At 38.4% G+C, this 22,572-nt stretch overlaps 1 pseudogene; it reads left to right on the plus strand.

The window, feature by feature from the left end:
- The first annotated feature begins 19,264 nt into the window (after positions 1-19,264).
- On the plus strand, positions 19,265-19,361 carry LOC130040992 (uncharacterized; annotated as a pseudogene).
- The last annotated feature ends 3,211 nt before the right edge of the window (positions 19,362-22,572 follow it).

Raw genomic sequence — 22,572 nt, forward strand, 5'->3', positions numbered from 1 at the left:
AAACCAGAACGTCATAAAACATTGAAGATTCTATTTCTTCCACCCACCTAGATAACCACTATTAGCTATTTATGGGATTCATCATTTCTAATGCATGTTTTTATTCCAAATTGTTAAGTACCAAGTACTGTGTTCAAAGAGATAATAAGGAAAAAAGTCACCAAGGATGCCTTTCTGATATACTGGTTTTCCTACTGGTACCCTACTCAAGGAACAGAATACTTTCTAGTCCTGGCATTTATTGAAGTAAATTGCTTTGATTTGCTCTCAGTGTATTTACCTCAGCATATGTAACATATATTCTTTCTTTTTTGATTTTAAATCCTTGGTTTTCTTCAACATTCAATCCAGACGGTTTCCCCTTCCTTGATAATTGCCGTCCATATTGTTTCATTCTTTCTTTCCTATTTTATTCTCCCTCATATCGTCTTGGTTTCGATTGGTCAATTTTTGATGAAAGTGATCCCAAACTTTCTTACCTTTGAGGGCTTGCCTCCCTATCGCTCAGCACTCCACACCTTCCCCATGCCCCAAATTTTCTTATTACCTGGTTTAAATAGAAAACTCAAAGATAAATGATTATTACTGTGTAATAGCACTATATTTAAAATACTGAGGTATAAATACAAGAGGAGAGACCATTACAGAGAAAACATGCGAGTATATTTCAGCAGGATTCCACAGCATCTACATTTTCTTTTTCTGTAAAAATACTCTCTCTGATTTGCTTTTTTCAAAGGATATTATGTAAAATACATGATTAAAAGTAAAAAGAAACACAGAGAATCAACATATATATACGTTTGTATTTGAGCTCATAAATATGTCTAAAATATAAAGTAATCAATGAGGAAAAACAGTTTGTATGTGAGAGAAAGAAAGCCAATGTCTAAAATCACACAGCAAATGTCAAAGTCAACTAAAATATGGCTTATAAAATTCTACTTGAATATTTTCTTTCATTAGTACATGTTGTTTTTACTAGACTGCTAAGGTTAGGGATAATAAATCTAATGAAAAGCTTTGAAAAGTATTATTCCTTACCTGACATGGTCAGAGAAGAGGAAATACCGATGAAAGGTAGACGAGACGAGGAGACAGTATGAGAGTAAGTCAGTAAACTGCAGCGGCTTAAGACCACAAGTGTCCAGTACAGATGACTGGTCAATGGTGATTGGTCATTGGTCACTGGTCACTTGCCAGGATGATTCGAATTTTTTACAAACAACCGCATGGGAACCCCTGGTTTGGTGGGAGAATGATGTCATAAAGTAGGCAGTTGAAAGGTAGAGGCTAGCCAATCAGGAGATCCGATTCCCAAAAAGAAGACCGGATTGGATAAGAGAGAGGGGTAGAATGAAGCAGGCTAGGGAGATGGAATCCTACAAAACAGTTATAACAGTTTCAAATTCCTCAGACTATTGTGTTAGAAAACTACTCCCATTATACTCACGAGCTTACATATTTCATTAATAAATCAAGAAATTTACTAAATAATCATTTTTATTGCACTGTTAAAGAAACAACATTCGGTATTCCTAGTATTTTTATATAATGTTTACATCCAGCGGGTAGGGCATTTGCCTTGCAGGAGGCCAACCCTGATTCCTATTCCTCTGCCCGGCAAGATACCCAGAATATCTTGCCCTCATAGCAAAAGCCTGGCGAGCTACCCATGACGTATTCAATAGGCCTAAACCAGTAATAACAAGTCTCACAATCTGTTGTAAGAAGTTACTGGTGCCCACTCGAGCAAATGGGCGAACCACAGGAGGATAGTGCTACAGTGCTATGATTGAAAATAATGGTGCTTTCTTTCAATATTACAACACTTACTACGATAAATTGTAGATGAATCGAGTTGTATTAAAATGTAAAAATAATGAGAAGAAATTGTAAATGCACAAGTATCTTATTTTACAAAACAAACAGTTGTTCTCTATCTAAAACTGTAGAATATAAAGAAAAAGTTATGCTCAATTGTGTGAAAATCTTACAATCTGAAAGAAAAGATAAAAAGTAAATTAAGTGATCAAAAAACAAACAAAACAAACAACTAATGGCAATTAATATGATAAGCAAATGATGAATGTTTTTAATAAATTACTGCTGTGAAATAAATCAATATTTACCTATTAAACTTGTATAGAAAAAATAAGCATAAACCATGATCATATAATCTCTATTGAAAGAAGTGTAAATTCCTCGTAAACACAAGAGCAATTTTCAAGCTCACTAGTAGACAAAGAGCACAAAATAAAATGACAAATTAAAATGTGTCCCCAAATTACAAACATTTAAAAATCAGGTAACATCTTTTCCTAGCAAAGATGCTAAAAATAGACCTTTTCAAGTTATTTTATTGAGAATTAAATCTGTATAATAGTACGGCAATATATACTTGGGTTAAAGCAGTTTAATATTCTTTAAGTAAATTAGCTTTTGTGAGCGTATATGGAAATTCAGGGATCAAACCCATAACCTCACAAATGTGAGGCAAATATTTTACCACTGAGTTATGTTTTCAACCACAGTTAGTGATTTTGTTTTTTTTTTCTATAGTGTGAGGAATAGAACCCAAAATTTCATACTTGCAAGCCAAGTGCTTTAGCCCTGAGCTACATACCCAGTCATAAGTAAGTAAGCTTTTTTTTTTCTTTTTGGGTCACACCTCGCGATGCACAGGGATTACTCCTGGCTCTGCACTCAAGAATTACCCCTTGCGGTGCTCAGGGAAACATATGGTATGCTGGGAATTGAACCCAGGTCGGCCGCTTGCAAGGTTAACATCCTACCAGCTGTGCTATCGCTCGAGCCCTAGTAAGTTAGCTTTTAATATCAGATCTTAAGTAAACAATCAGAAAAGTAGACAAATAGATATAAATGTTCACAACAATATCATCTTAGCAATAAAACATTGCAATTATAAAAAACTCAATAAAATGTTATAGTATCTGAGATTTATTTTTCAAAGATTATACTTGTATATATACAAATATATACAAATATAAATATAAATATAAATATACAAATATAAATAAATAAATAAAGACTCCAAAGAAATGTACCTTTATTTTACTTGTATGTTTATTGTGGTTCTATTTTCTTCTTAATATAGTTATCCCATGAACAATACAAATTTGGACCTCTATATGATTTTTTGTCAATAATTATATTTTAAAACTTTTTTGGAGATTGGTATTGATGTAAAATAATTAAAGACGATCAATATATCCTAGAAATATCAAAAAATCTAAGACAAAGTATGCCATGCATGTATAAAATATATGCAGATAATTTATTTGATTGGCCCCCCGGAATTAGTAGAGGGGTTAAAGCACTTACCATGAACACAGTCAACTGAACTTAATGGCTGGCATCACCAGGAATGACACTTGAGCACAGAGTCAGAAGTCCCAAGCACCACATACTATGGCCAAAATACCCGACAAAAACAGAAATACAATTTATCACTTATTACTATAAAATACAAATTCATTATAAAGATCATTATAAAATCCATTATAATTTTTTAAAAATGTATCAAAATTTACAGATTTACAGGTCACAAATAGCATTACTTGCAGACAATGTGAGTAAGTATTATTAAAAAACCATCTTCTTGGTCAACAGCAGACTATCTCTTATATTTGGGGGTTTTCAAAAGTTATATAGCAGTTGGCACCCTTAACCTCTATGTTACTCAAGAAACAGTTATATGTTTTTCTTTTCTTCCTTTTTTGTGGGAGGGTAGCACACCAAGATGTGCTCTGGGCTCACTTCTAACTCTGTAGTCAGAGATCACTCCTGGCAGGGTCAGGGTTCTGGGGACTAAGCTTAGGTTAGCTGCATAAAAGGTAAACACCCTCTACATACTGCACTAGCTGTTTGGCCTATATGTTTCTTTTTAATAATGACATGTTAATAAAACATTTTTAATAATTAAAAATCATTTGCAAATTGTGTTTGAAGAAGGCAAAGAATACATGTTGTAAGTGACCATATAAAAGAAAGAAAATTAAAGTAAATTCCTTGGTAAGTTCTGGTAGTCTTGGAACCGTGTTGCCCATGGGGTAATCAGGTAGCTAAGTCTTCCTTAACTTGGATGTTCCTTGTTCACATCTCTGATATCGCTCTTTTCCTCCTCAGAAACCATTCCCAGTAAATCATGTGCTCACCAGATCTTGTGGTTTCAAGCTTTGTTTTCACCAAATGTCAAGTCCTTCCTTTTGCACTTATTGTCTCTTTTCCCATCATTTCAGACTTTTCTCCCAGCATTTTTTCCTCAGTGAATACAACTTTCTTTCAAGGGAGTTGAAGCTTGTTAGTTTTGAGAGATTACTGGGATCAATGCCCTCCAGCCATACATGAAAGGTAGCAAAACACTTTTCAAGTTTTTCTGTTCACAGCCATTCAACTACCATTTCCTGGGAAAATTGATTAGCAGTTTAGTCTCAGGTCTGTCAGAAACTACATTTGTTTTCCTCCATTTCCACCAAAGTAGTTACTGGTACCAAGCAGACTTAGTGAAATATATGTTCCTGTTAGTACACTTGCACTTGGGATACATGTGAACACATTTCACCTGGCATTTATGAAAGGTGGTCATCCAGTTTGCTTTTCTGGTGACATTCTGTTTCTCACTATTCCTCTCCACAGCGAAGTGATGTGAAAATACCATCTTTAGTAAATGGTATGATTGAAAGCTCCAGAAGGAATGCCAGCCCTTTCAGCTCTCTCGGTCATATATGTAAACTGTTCTTTGGAACCTATCTTATTTTCGTATTTTTGTTTTGCTTATCATTTACGAAAAACATGTTAAAGTACTTAGAAAACATCTACCAAATCTCCCATGCTGATCACCAGCTGTCCAGTTCCCTCCCCTTCCCGGTTTCCTTCCCATCCATCCATCACTCCATTAACTCTCCTAGGACCATCTCTTTCCGCCACCAACTTCCAGGCTCAAGGTCAAGCGGTACCAACCCCAAGATTCTACCAGTTGGTGGTTGGGTGGGTGGGAGAATGATGTCATAAAGTAGGCAGTTGAAAGGTAGAGGGTAGCCAATCAGGAGGTCAGATTCCCAAGAAGAAAACTGGATTGGATACAGAAAGATGTAGAATGAAGCAGGCTAGGGAGATGGAATCCTACAGGACAGTTATAACAGTTTCACCTTCCTCAGACTCTTATGTTAGAAAAATACTCCCATTATACTCAAGAGCTCACACATTTCATTAACAAATCAAGAAAATTACTAAATAATCAATTATATTGCACTGTTCACCAACATCATTAGGTCTTATTATTAGTATATTTTATATAACTTTTGCAGCACAGTGGGTAGGGCATTTGCCTTCCAGGAGGCCAACCCAAAGTTTCATACACGCAAGCCAAGTGCTTTAGCCCTGAGCCACATAATCAGTCATCGGTAATTAGCTGTTAATTACTGATCTTAAATAAACAATCAGAATATTAGATAAATAGATAAAAATGTTCACATCAATATAGACTGAGCAGTAAATCATTACAATTATGAAAAACTCCAAAATTTTATTGTCACTGAAATTTATTGTTTAAAAATCATGCTTGTATATAGACTAATGTAAATACATAATTGAAAGTCTATTGTAAAATCCATTATAAATTTTTAAATGTATCAAATTTACAGGTTTTACAGACCACACTATCTTCGTTGTCTACGCACCAACATCTCATTATGATGAATGAGAAATCGAGAAGTTCTACATGGAGCTAGAGGAGTTCTATAAAGAAGACCACACCTTCTACAAGATCATTGTGGGTGATTTTAATGCCAAGATAGGACCGAGAAGATCAGCTGAAGAACTTCACATCGGGACCCATGGCCTCGAATGGAACAAACAGGGTGAGAGACTGTCTGAGTTCATCAGGTTGACCAAGACCATTCATGGTAACTCACAGATCTAGAAGGCAGAATCTAAATGATGGACATGGGAGTCTCCCGGTGGACGATTCCACAACGAAATAGACCACATCATATTCAATCAACTGTTTTCACTGACTGATGTTGCTGTTGTCACAAAATTTTGAACGGGATCGGACCACTGTCTCCTTCGTGCAAAATTCTACTTCACAGAGCGGGGAGAAAGGGCTGCAAAGTTCAAATAGAGAACTCCCAGAATGACTACCAACTGGGAACTCTTTGGTACTATTGCGGCAACATGGGAAGATGCCATTGTTGACAACATTGACAAGGAATATGATCCACTGGTTCAGCACCTCCATGAATGTGCGAGGAACGCCAAGAGAGAGATAGCCACAAAAAATCGCCTATCTTCGAAAACTCTTGAGCTAATTCGCCAGTGTGGTTTGGCGCATGCCTCAGGCAACCGCAAGCTAATGTCCAAGCTCGCAAAGCAGAGCAGAGATGCGATCAAGGAAGACCTCAAAGAGAGAAGAGCAGAAGTACTGGTAGATGCAGCAGAAGCCGGGAAAAGTATTCGTAATGCCCGCCTGTCCTTCGCCAACTATAAGACCAAGATGACTGCCATCCGACGTCCTGATGGATCAATCACATCCTCCAGAATGTCAATGGAGAAGATTATCCATGACTTCTACTCAAATCTCTTCGATAGCCATGTCCATTTGCCGACATACCAAATTCCACAGGATGGACATGTCATTCCCAAAGTTCTCCCTTCCGAAATCCGACACGCCATTTCGTTGGTAAAGGAACAAACAGCACCCGCGCCAGACAAGGTCAGACCTGAACACCTGAAGAACCTGCAGTCAGTACTCATCAATACACTGGCTTGGCTCTTCACTCGCTACCTGTCTGAATGCGAGGTTCCGTCCCAACTGAAATCCAGCAGGACCGTACTACTGTTCAAGAAGGGAGACATCCATGACATTGGCAACTATCGCCCGATCTGCCTATTGTCTGTCATTTACAAGTTGTTCACTCGAGTCATCCTAAATAGGATTGGCAGAACACTAGATGAAGAACAACCATGCGAGCAAGCAGGGTTCGGCAAAGGATTCAGCACCATTGACCATATCCACACGATAACCAAGCTCATTGAGGTTTCTCGGGAGTTCAAGATGCCCCTCTGTTTAACGTTCATTGATTTAAAGATGGCTTTTGATTCTGTTGAGACAGAAGCGGTCATTGAAGCCCTAGCCAATCAGGGCATTCAAGCCCAATACATCAGGATCCTCCGTGAGCTGTATTGCGGATTCACTACCAGGATCTCACCATTCTACAAAGAAGTGATCGTTGATGTCAAGAGAGGGTTGCGGCAGGTTGATACCATTTCACCGAAATTCTTCAGTGCCACCCTTGAGAACATCATGCGAAGACTGGAATGTGAAGGAATGGGAGTAAAGATAGATGGTCGATAATTTGTATTTTAAAAAACCATCTTCTTGGCCAATAGCAGACTATCTCTTAAATTTGACGATTTTCAAATGTTATATAGGAGTTAGCACTCTTATTCTCTATGTTACTCAAGAATCATTTATTTGTTTTTCTTTTCTTTTCTTCCTTTTTTGTGGGGAGGGGAGTGCACCTAGATGTGCTCCGGGCTCACTTCCCACTCTGTATCCAGAGATCACTCCTGGCAGGCTCAGGGTTCTGGGGACTGAGCTCAGGTTAGCTGCATACAATGTACACACCCTCTACATACTGCAATAGCTGTTTGGACTATATGTTTGTTTTTTAAAATGACATTTTAATAAAACATTTTTGATAATTTTAAAAACATTTTAATGAAACATTAATTAAAATGATTAATGCAGACAAATACTGTTTCAATTATTAAAGTAAATTTAAAAATTAGTATCATACTTTGCAAAGCATAGAAACACAGCAAAAAGTAGATGGTATATATCTTATTTGAAAATTTGTAACTGTATCACATGTCATTTTCCGTTTCGAGGATGAGATGAATCCATACAGTAGATTTGTTCACTCACAATGCTACATTCTCTCCTGGATGCTTATTTAAAAATACTTGCCAATGTTCCTGTTTCCAAATATTTTGAGTACTACAGTCCTGTTTGCTATTGTTAGGCCTTTCTCTTGTTTTATTTTGTTTTGTTTTGTTTTATTAAACACCATGAGTTACAGTTGTGGACTTACAAGTTGTGTGCTTGGGTTTCAGTTATACAATGATTGAGTACCCACCCCAACACCAGAGCCCATTCTTCACCCCTACCACTCCCAGTATCCCTCACATCCCCTATCCCCCATCCTGCCCTGCCTTTGTGGCAGGGCACTCCCTTTTCTTCTATCTCTCCTTTTTGGTGCTATAATCTGTAGGAGAGAATTAGGGTGGCAATCATGTTCTGTCTATAGACTGCTGTCAGCATGCATCTCCCATTCTGTGTGGATCTTCTCAGCACCCTTTTTTTGGTACTCCCTTCTCTATCTGAGCTGCCTTTACCCCTAGAGTGTGAGGCTGGTATTTAAGCCATGGAGTGAAGAACCTGGTATTTATCACAGCTGTTCTTGGTGTTATTCTCTTAGTTTGCTACTTTATGTTAACCAGTTGAATGCAGTCTTTCTATGTGTGTCCCTCTCTTTCTGACTCATTTCGCTTAGCATAATATTTTCCATGCAGTACCACTTGTAAGTAAATTTCATGACTTCACTTTTTTCTAAATGCTACATAGTACTTCATTGTGTAGATGTACCAACGTTTCTGTAACCAGTCATCTATTCTCAGGCAATCGGGTTTTTTCCATATTCTAGCTATTGTAAATAGTACTGCAATGAAAAAATAAGTGCAGGGGTGACTTCGACTATACATTTTTGCTTCTCTGAGGTATATTCCCAGGAGTGGTATTGCTGGGTCAAATGGGAGCTCAAATTCTAATTTTTTGAGAATCATCTCTACTGTTTTCCGAAAGGGTTGAGCCCGTCAGCATTACCACCAGCAGTGAAGGAGGGTCCCTTTGTCGCCACATCATGCCAACAAAGGTTGCCTTTGTTTTTTTGAATGTGGGCCAGTGTCTGTGGTGTGAAATGATATCTCATTGTTGTTTTGATCAGCATCTCCCTGATGATTAAAGATGTAGAGCATTTTCTCATGTGCCTTTTAGCCATTCGGATTTCTTCGTTGATTAAGTCTCTGTTGATTTCGTTGCCCCACTTTTTGTTGGGGTTGGATGTTTTCTTCTTGTGGAGTTCAATCAGTATTTTGTATATATTTGATATCAACCCCTTCTCAGATGTGTATTTGGAGAATATCCTTCCTCATTCTGTAGACTCTCTCTGTATTTTAGTCATTGTTTCTTTTGAGGTGCAGAAGCTTCTTAGTTTAAGATATTCCCACTTGCTTGGCCAGTGACGTGACATCCTTGAAGATACCATTAGCTTCAATGTCATGGAGGGTTTTGCCAACTTTGTCTTCAATGTACCTTATGGGTTCCGGTCTGATGTTTAGGTCTTTGATCCATTTTCATCTTACTTTTGTACATTGTGTTAGGCAGAGATCAAAGCCCAGTAGTTTGCACGTAGTCGTCCAGTTTTGCCAGCACCATTTGTTAAAAAGACTTTCCTTACTCCACTTCACATTTCTTGCCCCTTTTTCAAAGATTAGATGGTCATATGTTTGAGGGGAGATGTCAGTGTATTCAACCCCGTTCCATAGCTCTGCAGCTCTACCTTTGTTCCAGTATCATGCTGTTTTAATTATTACTACTTTTAGTAAAGTTTGCGGTTCGGGAGGTTAATTCCTCCCATTTTCTTTTAACCAAGAATTGCTTTAGCTCTTCGTGGGGGCTTATTGTTCCATATAAATTTCAGGAGTGTTTGCTCCAATTCTTTGAAGAATGTCATGCATAACCTAATAGGGATCACATTGAATTTGTACAGTGCTTTTGGATGTACTGTCACTTTGACAATATAAATTCTCCAGATCCATGAACAGGGGATATTTTTCCATTTCCTCGCTTCCTCTTTTATTTCAAGAAGCAGCGTTTTGTAGTTTTCTTTGTACAGTTCCTCTACTTCATTAGTTAAAAAAATTCCTATGTAGTTGATTTTCTGGCACACAATTGTGAATGGGATTGTTTTCATCTTGTCATTTTCTTCTCTCTCAGTATTTGTGTATAGTAAAGCCATGGACTTTTAGGTATTTATTTTATACCTGTAACTTTACTCTCGAGTCTATCATTTCTAGGAGTTTCTTGGTAGAGTTTTTAGGGTTCTTTAAGTATAGTATCATATCATTTGCGAATAGTGAGAGCTTGATTTCTTCCTTTCCTATTTGGATGGACTTAATCTCTTTTGCTTGCCTAATTGCTATTGCTAGTATTTCCAGTACTATGTTCAACAGCAGTTGAGAGAGTCAGAATCCTTATCTCGTTGCTGATCTTAGGGTGAACGCTCTCAGATTTTCCCCATTGAGGATGATGCTTGCTGTATGCTTGTGGTAGCTGGCTTTAACTATATTGGGGTAAGTCACCTCAATCCCCAATTTGGCGAGGGTTTTCATCATAAATGGATGCTGGATCTTCTCAATCGCTTTCTCTACATCTATTGATATGATCATATGATTTTTATCTTTTGTTGATATGATGGATTATGTTGGTTGATTTCCAAATGTTAAACCATCCTTGCATCCCCGGGATGAATCCCACTTGGTCATGGTGTATGATCTTTTTGATGAGCTGTTGAGATCTCTTTGCTAGTATTTTGTTCAGGATCTTCTCATCCGTGTTCATCAGTGATATCGGCCTGTAGTTTTCTTCTCTCGTGGTGTCTTTGTTTCCATTTGGTATTAGAGAGAGATGGGCTTCATAGAAACTGTTTGGGAGAGTTTCTGTTTTTTCAATTTCCTGGAAAAGTTTGAGAATGACGGGCCGTAGATCCTCTTTAAATGTTTGGAAAAATTTGGTAGTGTATCCATCTGGACCTGGGCTTTTGTTTTTGGGAAGAAGTTTGATTACAGTTTCAATTTCATTTTCATGACTAGGTCTATTCAGGTATTTTATATCCTCTTGACTCATTTTTGGGAGATTATAGGAATCCAGGAATTTATCCATTTCTTCTAACTTCTCTTTTTTCTAGGCATACAGACTTTCAAAGTAGTCTCTGATGATCTTTTGAATTTCTTTGGTTTCCATTGTGATATCTCCATTTTTATTTCTGATTCGGTTTATTAGTTTTCTCTCTCTCTGTTTCTTTGTGAGTGTTGCTAGTGGTTTATCTATCTTGTTTATTTTCTCAAAGAACCAGCTCTTGGTTTCATTGATCTTTCGGATTGTTTTTTAGGTTTCCATGTCGTTGATTTCTGCTCTAAGTTTTATGATCTCTGTCCTTCTGCCCGATTTAGGCTCCTTTTCTTGATCCTATTCTAAGATGTTGAGCTGTGAAATAAGTTGCTTATGTGCATCTTTTCTTTCTTCCGTCCTTAGGTATGCTTGCAGAGCTATGAATTTTCCCCTTAATAGGGCTTTAGCTGCATCGCATAAGCTCTGGTAGTTCGTGTCTTCGTTCTCATTTGTTTCCAGGTATCTTTTGATTTCTTCCTTGACGTCCTTCTTGACCCACACATTGTTCAGCAGTGACTTGTTTATTTTCCAGGTGTTCGATTTGGTTTTCCGTGTCTGCGTGTGATTCACATCTAGCCTCAGTGCATCATGGTCTGAAAAGATTGTTGATACTCTTTCTATCTTTCTGATTCTATTGAGGTATGTTTTGTGGCCTAGCACATAGTCGATTTTGGAAAATGTTCCAGGAGCACTGGAGAAGAATGTGTATTCTTTCTTTGGGGCGTGTAAAGCCCTGTATAGGTCTATAAGTCCTTTCTCTTCTATTTCTTCATTCAAAGCCAATGTTTCCTTGCTGAGTTTTGTTCTTGTTTATCTATCCAGAGGTGATAAGCGATGTTGAAGTCTCCATCTACTATTGTGTTGTTAGCACTGTCCTCTTTAAAATCTGTTAGCAGTTGTTTTAAGTATCTAGCTGTTCCTTCATTAGGTACTTATACATTTAAGAGTATGATTTCTTCCTGTGGAATGTATCCCTTGATGAAGAGAAAGTGGCCTTCGCTGTCCCTTCTAATATTTTTCAGCCTGAAATTAATGTTGTCGGATACTAGTGTGGCCATCCCAGCTTTTGTGATGGAGCTGGTTGCTTGCAGGATTGTTTTCCATCCTTTCACTTTGAGTCTGTGTTTGCTCTGATTGTTCAGATGAGTTTCTTGTAGACAACAGAATTCTGGTTTCAGTTTCTGGATCCGTTTTGCCACTCTGTGTCTCTTGGTAGGTGCATTTAGACCATTGACATTAAGGGAGAGCATTGTCATGGGGTTTTGTGCCATCTTCCTGTAGGAGTTGATTGTGTTTACACGTGTTTTCCTTCTTTTCTTACAGGAGCCGCTTTAGTTCTTCTTTTAGATTTGGTTTTGAGTGTATGAAGTTGTTGAGTTCCATCGAATTTGATTGAGTGTTTTGCTGGATAGAGTATTCTCGGTGAGGCATTCATTTCTTTGAATTTTTTCACTATACACAACCATTGCCTTTGGCTTTGAGGGTTTCTACTGATAGGTCTGCTGTGAATCTAAGGGGTGCTCCTTTGTATGTAATTTCCTTCTTTGACCTTGCTGCTTGTAATATTGTGTCTCTGTCCACAGCATCCATCGTTCTGACTATGATATGCTTGGAGTGTTTTTTCTGGGGTCTCCTTTAGCTGGTACCCTTCTGGCTCCTTGGATCTGGATGTCTGCTTTCCTTAACTCTGGGAGCTTTTCAGCAATGGTTTCTTTTACTCTAGCTTTTTCATTGGGGTTGAGGTCTTTTCCTATTGCTTGTTCTTCCCAGTGGGATTTCTGTTGCTCATCTTCAAGCTCGCTGATCCTCTGTTCAGCTGCACTTATCCTATTGCTAAGGGCACTTACTAACTTTTTAATTTCATCCACTGAATCCTTTATTAGTGACTCTTCTTTTTGTAGCTTTTTAAAATTCTGTTCTCTTTTCTGCCTGTATTTTCTTGGCTCTCTTTTCTATTGTTTTTTCATTTCTTCTTTTAGTCTTTGGATATCTATTCCATTGATTCTTTGAGTAGGTCCTTGAACACCCTCTGCATTTTATCCTGGAATTCTTTATCAAAGAGAGTGCAATTGTGGAAAACCTCGGTTGAGGATTCGGGATTCTTTTCTTCATATTCTCCTCGTGGTGGAGATTTGCGCTTTGGAGGAGGTACTTTTTAGTTTTGAGCTTGTACAGCACATTTCATACAGGTCTTTTGTTATAAATGGAGTAGGAGAGTGGGATGTTATTGTATTCTAGTAGAGGTGGTCAGAAATTTTTAGTCGGTATTAAGCGACTAAGTGAGAGATGAAAGTCCTGAGTGCCCAGATTGGGAAATATAACTGCGGCTGGCCACCCAGGAGAAGGCCACGCCCACTTCAGGGACGAAACGCTCCCTATATGGTGGCCACGCCTCTGGCTCATCCCAGGGTCACTCCCACCCAGGATCCTGGAATGTTGGAGGAGCAATGGAAAATCCCATGGAGCTGCCTCAGGTGTCCCCTGCTGGAGGGTGTCCAGTTCTGCAGGAAAAGGCGGGGACTGGGGCTGAGGAGTGGAGGAGTGGTGAACCTGGCTTGTGCTCCCTCTACCCACCTGGAGGGGAGGGGCTGATTAGGTGATGGATAGTCCAAAGGAGCTGCTGCAGGTGTTGCCCACAGGTGTACCCCTGTGGAGGGTGTCGAGTTCAGCGGGAAAAGGCACGGAGCTCTTGTTTTATTTTTACTTTTTTTTATAGTTGTTGATTTTTCTTTTTTTTTCTTTTTTTTTTCCCTTTATTTTATTTTATTTTTTTTAAAGTTGTAGATTTACAATTTTTTGTGCTTTGGTTTCAATCATACAATGATCAGATACCCATCCCTCCACCAGTGCCCATTTTCCACCACCATGGATAATATCCCTCCCACCCCCATCCCCCCATCCCCCCTGTCTCTGTGGCAGGGCAATCCCCTGTGTTCTCTCTCTCCGTTTGGGTGTTGACGGGGCTCTTGTTTTATTTTTACTTTATGTTCCAATCTTAATGGTATCACCAGCTACTCAGTCAACCTAGCTAAACCCTAAAGTCTCTTCCACTTTCTCCTGCACAATTCTCTGCTTTCTGACAAAAGGGAGGACCTCAGAATGCTGACATGAATCTAATACCCAAGGCCGCAGGAGATAGTGTAGTGCTTATGGAACTTGTCTCACATGCACTCAATTTGACTCCCAGCACCACCTGCTTGCTAGAGTATCAAAGGCTGTATAGCCTCAGAGGACCCCAAGCACCATGGTCACGTTTTCTGAGAATTGTCTGTGGGGCCCCCACACCTCCTGAGCATTGCTTTAGAGTCTCTCCCAGCAACCAAAAAATATGTAGTGCCCCAGAAACATGTACTTATCTTTAATAGGGAGCCTCACTTGAGGTGAGGTTCACAAGGAAATATTGCATGAAAACATAAATCAAAGAGCAGGGGTGACAGTGTAAATCATGTGAGTACAGATCATATATTTGGTGAAATGTGTTAAGATTCAGATGCCCTAGTCTTCGCACCAGGGATATTCCTTCAAAAATGCCCCAATATACTGGAAAGGTTCTAGAACATTAGATGACTGAAACTCAATTATGAGCAACTTTGTAACTTTGTATCTCTTGGTAATTCTAATCGTTAAAGTAAATTTTAAATACACCCATCAAAGTTACCTTTTTACCACTAAATGGGAAAGATACTTTCTAATACTTATCCTCACCAAAAGCTCAACAGAGTGTGACACTTGCCAGGAAATGTCCTCCCTTGCATTTTTCTCATGATACTTATTAGTACTTCACTCTTCTGTTTCTTCCCTTTACTCATGCCAAATCTTCCCATCTCCCTTGCAAGCTTCTGAAACATTATCCATTCAACATTGATGCACTTTGCCACTGCTCCTCTTGACGTCTTGTCCATGATCTGATTCTAAAACATAACATAGCTGCAATTACAGTATTCATGCAAAAGACAGTCATTGATATATCTTTGTGTTTAGCTTTCTACAAGCTATTGGCACACAGGTGAGTAACATTTTTTTTTCCTACAGAGAACACAAAAATAGATATGCTGGGTTTTAAAGTTCCATCAGTATTCTGAGGTACAAATGAAGGATATATATTTTTAATGTTTTATCCAATATCTGTGAGATAGACCATTGCAAATCTATTCATAATTTGCTTCCAGTCATACAACAATCCAACATCCATCACTCCTCTAGTGTACATTTCCCAAAACCAATATTCCTGGTTCCTTAAAACCATCCCCCAACACCCTACCCCCACCCCCAGTGTGTCTCTATGGCAGGCTCTTTAATTCTTTATCTCTGTCTCCTTTTTATTTTGTGCATTAAGGGTCTCGTACAGGTACTAAGAGGTCATCATGTTAGTTCAAGGAATTTAGCATTTTTATCAGGAAGGTAAGCCTGGAGTAGCTTTGAGGTATGGAAATGTCTGCTGAGGCTTCCATAAGTACAGGGCACTGGGGGTGGGATGCCCATCCTGCCCAGAGAAAGCCTGGAGATTTCAGTCACAAAACCTGCATATCCGAATTTTCAGCTGTTATATTTCAGTGAGAGCCATCCTGAGACGATGGAAACCAGAGGAGAGCATGGTGGCGATTTTGGATTGTGGGAGCAAGTGGCTGCACTGTGTTCTGGTTGGGTGGGCACCAAACTAACCTGCCTCCCTCCGATTTACCCTAGTGTGTTCAGCCTTTTGCAGGTCCAAGGTTAACTGTGGCTGTTGATATGTTCCAGATTTGTCTATGGGTCTCTGAAACAAGACCAATGCATTAGCTTGTATAGCTGAGCCAGGGGTGGTTTGTTAACATGGCTCCCACATATCTTTCGGGAGTTTAATTTCTCGGGAAACGTAGTCCTGAGTTGTTGGGAGCCAGCCAGAGGCACAGTGGCGATTTGAGTGTATCAGGAAGCATGAACACACCATCAGACTGTTGATGTACTCACCTGAGGGTACAGGTTGACTTCCTGCAGGCACTGCACCACCAGACTAACAAATATTCTTTGAATTAATGAACGAATAATCAACATTTTCAAAATGTGTCTCTTTCTTGCATTTTAGAAGGGTAACTTCTAACAGGAAAATAATCTTCATGGTATAATCAAGACCTACGATTTATTCTTAATATATTTAATAAAAGCTACACATTTTGGAAATTTATACAAAGAAATTCTTTTAAATTATCTGTCTTCATAATTTACTTGTAAATTACTAAGATATCACTGTTTCTTCCACCGTTCTTAGCATAGAAATTTACAGACAGAATGTGCTAAGTAAAAATTCATTTTGGCACTTCTCTTCAATGTAGTACTGGAAGTACTTGGAAGAAAGAATAGATAAGAAAAAGATATTAAGGGTTTTTCATGTATGAAAGTTAGAAATAATCTCTCACTATTCACAGAAGTTATCATTCTATATTCAGAGAATACTAAAATATCTACGAAAAACTCCCAGAGACAATACACATTTATAGTAAAATTGCAGGCTATAAACTCAATACCCAAAAGTCTATGGCTTTTTTATATGCAAGTAATGAGAGAGAAGAAAGTGACATGAAAAAGCAATCCCATTCACAATCGTGCCTCAGAAAATCAAGAACCTTTGAATCAGCTTAACTAAAGAGGTAAAGGACCTATACATCAGGAAATTAAAAAGGACACGAGGAAATAGAAACATATATACTGCATATGGAATGGGAGATTTAACATTGTCAAAATGGCAATTCTCCATGAAGCATTGTAAAAATTCAACTTGATCCCTATAAAGATACCCATGACATTCTTCAAAGAAATTGATCAAGCACTCCTGAAATTCACATGGAACAACAAACGCACACGAATAGCTAAAGCAATTCTTGGGGAAAAGACAATGGAGGCATCACCTTCCCCAACCTCAAACTCTACTACAAACGATAATAATGAGAACAGAATGGGACTCAAACAAAGGCTCAGATGCAGACCAATGGAAAAGGATTGAATATACTGACACACACCCTCAAATATATAATCATCTAATCTTTATAAGGGAGAAAGAAATGTGAAGTGGTTCAAGAGAGTCCTCCTTAACAAACGGTGCAGAAAAAACTGGACAGCTACATGCAAAAAAAAAAAAAAATGGCTCAGACCTTTACCTAACACCATGCACAAAAGTCAGATAAAAATGGGTCAAAGGCCTCAACATCAGACCAGAATCTCTCAGGTTCATTGATGATAAGTTCGGCAAATCCCTCCACGACATTGAAGCTAAAGGTATCTTCAAATATAACACGCCACTTGCCAAGCAACTGGAAACAGAGATAAACAAAGGGGACTATCTTAAATTAAGCAGCTTCTGTACCTCAAAAGAAACAGTGACCAGAAACAAAGATTCCGCCATGCGGGCAAGATACTCGCAGAAGCCTACCAGGTTCTCTGAGAGTGAGAACTGGACAATCAGTGTTGCTGTCTTCTAAATAGGATCCAGTCTCTGGATGTTGGCCATTGATGGCATTACATGGATCCAGGGGCAGTTCGTGGTTGTAGCACTTAATTATTAGAAGATGGGGGATCTGGAAGGAGGGGGCACAGTCTTTTTTTTTTAATTTTTTTTTAATTTTTTTTTAAATTTATTTATTGAATCACTGTGGGAAAGGTTACAAAGCTTTCAGGTTTATGTCTCAGTCATGCAAATACAAACACATTTCCCTTTGCCAATACTTATTTTTTACCCTGAAGAACCCCAATAAAAGCCCACCCCCCACCCCTCCCCGTCCCTGTGAGGCAGATGAATTCTAGTTAACACTCTATCTGCTTTGATTAGATTCATTGTTTCAATAAGCTTCACCACTATTATTTAGAGTTTACCCCCCCCTCCAAATCAGACATGCTGAAAAAGCATTGTGAAGTGATTTGCTTTCTACAGCTGGGTTCAAGAATTAAATGTTGGTTTTGGATTTCTGCTATTTTACCTATTGACCCTGGAAGTATTTCTACTGAAAGTCAGATAGTTAAGAAATTGGTTTCTGTGTTCTGGAGTCGTGGCCGTGCTGGAGAGCCGCTCGCGGGGGGCAACCGGTGGCCTCGGTAGGGCGTGAAGGGCGGAGCGAAACGCCCCCCTTCCCATGAGGTTTTAGTCACCCCCACACTCCCGGCTCATACCTGCTGTCCACAAGGCTCCCATGTGGCCGACATCTTTCTTTCCAGAGAGTAGAAGGCGAATGGGGGGCACAGTCTTGATCTGAGCAGCCATAGAGATCTCATCCCCCGGTCCTGCACATCTGGGTTCCTCTTCCAGTTCCTTCATGCATGAGGCTCCTTCAAGCTTGGGAAGGGTGGTCTTAAGCGTACCTATGGCTGGTTGCAGAGGTCTTCAGCTGCCGGGGCTCTAATCAGGGTGGTGAGGGAAACTCACCCCGTCAGCTCCAAGGGGCTTCAGTGAGGAAAGCCAGGTGGGAGTTCAGGACACTGTCGTTTTAGACATATTTGGAATTAATTTTAGATCGAAAAGTACACATCATTGAAAATACTTATGTGCTTAGTAATAAATTACTACACACTTGGTCAATCACCTCAGAGACCCCACTCTGCTCAGAGAACTAGATTTTTTAATTACAGGTCTGTTTTGCCCATGTGTCATGACTGACAATCACTATAAGTAGATATGAAACTCACTACACACAAAGATGCACACAGGTTACTTTGAGTCATCTATGTTGTTAATGTGAGTTGGCCATTAAACTTCACTGAGACCCTTTGTTCTGTCCTTTATAGGAGCCTCATGAGTCTCACCTTCCGTTCAAGTTGAACTTGTAATAAGGTGGAATGAAATCATCAATATGATCCTCACCTCATCCTTCAGGAGAAAAATCCTACATACATTCAAGGTGGTCAAAGTGCAGACAACACCATCCACCTTTTCCTGGAGATGTACACAGGACTGAGGTGAGAACAGCAAAAGGCTCTATTTTAATGTTCTTAATGAAGGATTCAGGGAACAACATTAAACAAACTCATATACCATCTTCCAAAAGAATTATTTTGTAAAACTAATGCCTAGGGGGTATGGTTAACGATAATATAGTAAAAACCATGTTTTTATTTCTGGGACATTAAAGTTCTAAATCTATTTGTTCATGCTGCTTTGAAATACATTCCTTGATTAGGAATCATTGTCTGCCATAGGAGTGAGGAAGGACAACAGTCAAAGTAATAAGAAGAAAAAAAAATGGAAAAATTAACTCCTAATAGGTTTGACAACACATATATTAAAATTGAAATGATACAATGATGAGCATGGTCCTAGCACAGAGATAACATGCAAACTTGTAAAGCATTCCATATTTTTGTTGCAAGAAGAATTAACAGGTATACTTTAAGCTAAGACAATCCCCACAAGTACAAAAATTATACATAAAGAGAGCACAAATCCCCAAAACAACAATCTCTCTCAATGTCAATGGACTAAATGTGCCAATTCAGAGGCACCGAATAGGAAGATGAATTAGAAAACTGAACCCAACATTCTGCTGCCTGCAAGAAACATGTCTGAACAATCAAAGCACCCATGGGCTAAAAGTAAAAGGCTGGGAAACAAGTTTTCAAGAAATATCACCTCCGCAAACCTGGAGTGGCCATACTAGTATCAGACCACAAGAACTTCAGACTAAAGGTTATCAGAGACAGTAAAGGTCATTTCTTAATGATCATGGGATATGTACATCAGAAAGAACTCACCCTCCTCAATGTATATGATCCTAATGACAGACCAGCAAAATACTTTAAAACAACTTCTAATAGACTTATAGAAAAACATTGATAGCAACACAATACTAGTAGGAGATTTCAACACTTCTTTATCACTTCTCGATAGATCAAACAGACTGAAGCTCAGCAAGGAAATATTTTCTTTAAGGGAAGTAATGAACAACCGATGGCTTAGGTAAGAAATCAAAGAGGAAATAAAAAGTTTCCATAAAAAATGAGAATGAGGACAGGAGCTACCAGAACTTGTGGGACACAGCAAAAGCAGTGTTAAGAGGAAAGATTATAGCTCTGCCAGAATTCATCAGGAAGAAAGAAAGGGCCTACAAGAATAAATTAGAGCTCAAGATTTTGGAAAATAACCAACAAAAGTGGTCCAAACTAGGATGGAGGAAGGAAATAATAAAACTTGTACCAGATATCAATGAGCTAGAATCCCAAAATACAATCCAGAAGACCAATAAGAACAAAAACTGGTTCTTTGAGAAAATAAATAAGATCATTAAACCATGAGAAGCCTCTCAAAGAAACAAAGAGAAAGAATTCTAATAAATCGAATCAGAAATGCAAAGGGGTGTATCCTATTAGAAAGTACAGAAATCCATAGGATCATCAGAGATTATTTTGAGAATCTCTGCAGCAGGAAATGAGAGAATCTTGAAAAAATTCATAAATTATTGGATTCCAATTACCTCCCAAGTCTGAACCAAGAAGATTTGGAATACTTGAACATATCACTAACAAGGAAATTGAAATGATGGTCAAAATTATACCCCCAAACAGAATCCAGGGCCCAGATGGATTCAATAGTGAACTATTTCAAACCTTTAAAGAGGAACTGCTTCCAACATTTTTAAGATTTTCCAGGAAATTGAAGAAACAGAAATACTCCCAAATAGTTTCTATGAGGCAAAGATCACCCTAATACTCAAATCGACAGAGACACCACAAAAAAAGGAAATTGCAGACCTATTTCCTTTGTGAATACAGATACAAAAATTTTCAAGAAAATACCAGCAAAGAGAATCTAGAAACTCAACAAAAGATCACACACTATGACCAAGTAGGTTTATCCCGGGATGCAAGGATGGCTTAACATTCTCTAGTCAATCAACAGAATACACCATCTCAATAAAATAAAGATAAAAGTCATATGATCATATCAATAGATGTAGATAAAGCATTTGATAAGATCCAGCACCCATTCATGATGAAAAACTCTCAACAAAATGGGAGTTGAAAGTACTTTCCTCAATATAGTCAAAGCAAATTACCACAAACCCACAGCAAGTATTATTCTCAAGGGGGAAAAACCAAAGGCTTGGAGCAGAAATCAATGAAATAGAATTCCAGAATACAATCAGGCACAAAACAAGTTACCCACTCTCAAAACTCCTTATTCTTCATAGTACTTGAAGTACTTGCCATATGATTTTGGTAAAAAAAAAAAAGATATCAAGGGCAACCATATAAAAAAGGAAGAACTCAAGCTTTTACTATTTGGAGATAATATGATACTATACTTAGAAAATCCCAAAGAATCTCCAAAGAAGCTCCTGGGAACAATATATTTGTTTAGTAAAGTAGCATATTACAAAATCAATATCTGGTACGCCATGGCTTTCCCATATATTAATAATGAAAAAGAAAAAAGAGATAGAGAAAAACAATCCCATTCAAAATAATACCTCAGAAAATCGAGTATATTGGAATCAACTAAAAAGGTTAAGGAACTATACCAAAAAAAAAACCTACAAAACACTACTTCACGAAATAAGAGAGTATATGAGGAAATGGAATCACATCCCATGCTCATGGATTGAGAGGTTTAACACTGTCAGAATGGCAATACACCCCAAAGCTCTATAAAGATTTAATGCACTTTCTATAAGGATACCCATAACATTTTTCAAATAAATAGATTAAACACTCTTGAAACTCATACACAACCATAAACTCCCATGAAGAGCTAAAGCAATCTTTGGTAAAAAGAAGAAGGAAACACCTTCCCCAACTTCAATCCCTACTACAAAGTTGTAGTCATCCAAATACCATGATATTCAGATAAAGACAGGCCTCAGATCAATGGAATATAGTCAAATATCTTGACGCTGGCCCTCAGATTATTATTACCTAATCTTTCATAAATGCTCAAGAAATATGAAGTTGAGCTAGGAAGTCTCTTCAGCAACTGGTGCTGGGAAAACTGGACAGCAACATGCAAAAAAGATGAACTCAGACCTCTTTATAGTGCCAGGAACGAAGTCAGATCAAATGTATTAAAGGCCTCACTATCATACCTGAATTCTTAAGATATATGGAGAAAAATGTGGGAAGATCCCTTCATGACATTAAAGCTAAGGGAAACAAAAAAGCAAGCAAGAAAGAAAGAAAGAAAAAAATTAAAAATTAAAAAATAATGCAGTTTGCAATGCTAAGGATCAATCCCAGATCATCATTTTCTTGCGTTTTTGGGTCACACGTGGCGATGCACAGTGGTTACTCCTGGCTCTGCACTCAGGAATTACTCCTCACGGTGCTTGGGCGGACCATACAGGATGCTGGGAATCTAACCTGGGTATGCTGTGTGCAAGGCAAATGCCCTACCTGCTGTACTATCGCTCAGATCCCCCCCTCCCCATAATTCATCATCTTGAGGGCCTCAGATTTTTACCTTCCATTTGGAAACTTAATCTTTACATTGCCACAGTAAATTGAAACCACAGAACCATTGAATGGCATGTTATAATGGTAGCAGCCATGAGCAAACTTTGATAACCCATAAGTTGTCATGA

The sequence above is a fragment of the Sorex fumeus genome, unplaced genomic scaffold, assembly GCF_029834395.1.
Source record: "Sorex fumeus unplaced genomic scaffold, SorFum_2.1 ptg000095l, whole genome shotgun sequence".
NCBI classification, from domain to species: Eukaryota; Metazoa; Chordata; class Mammalia; order Eulipotyphla; family Soricidae; genus Sorex; species Sorex fumeus.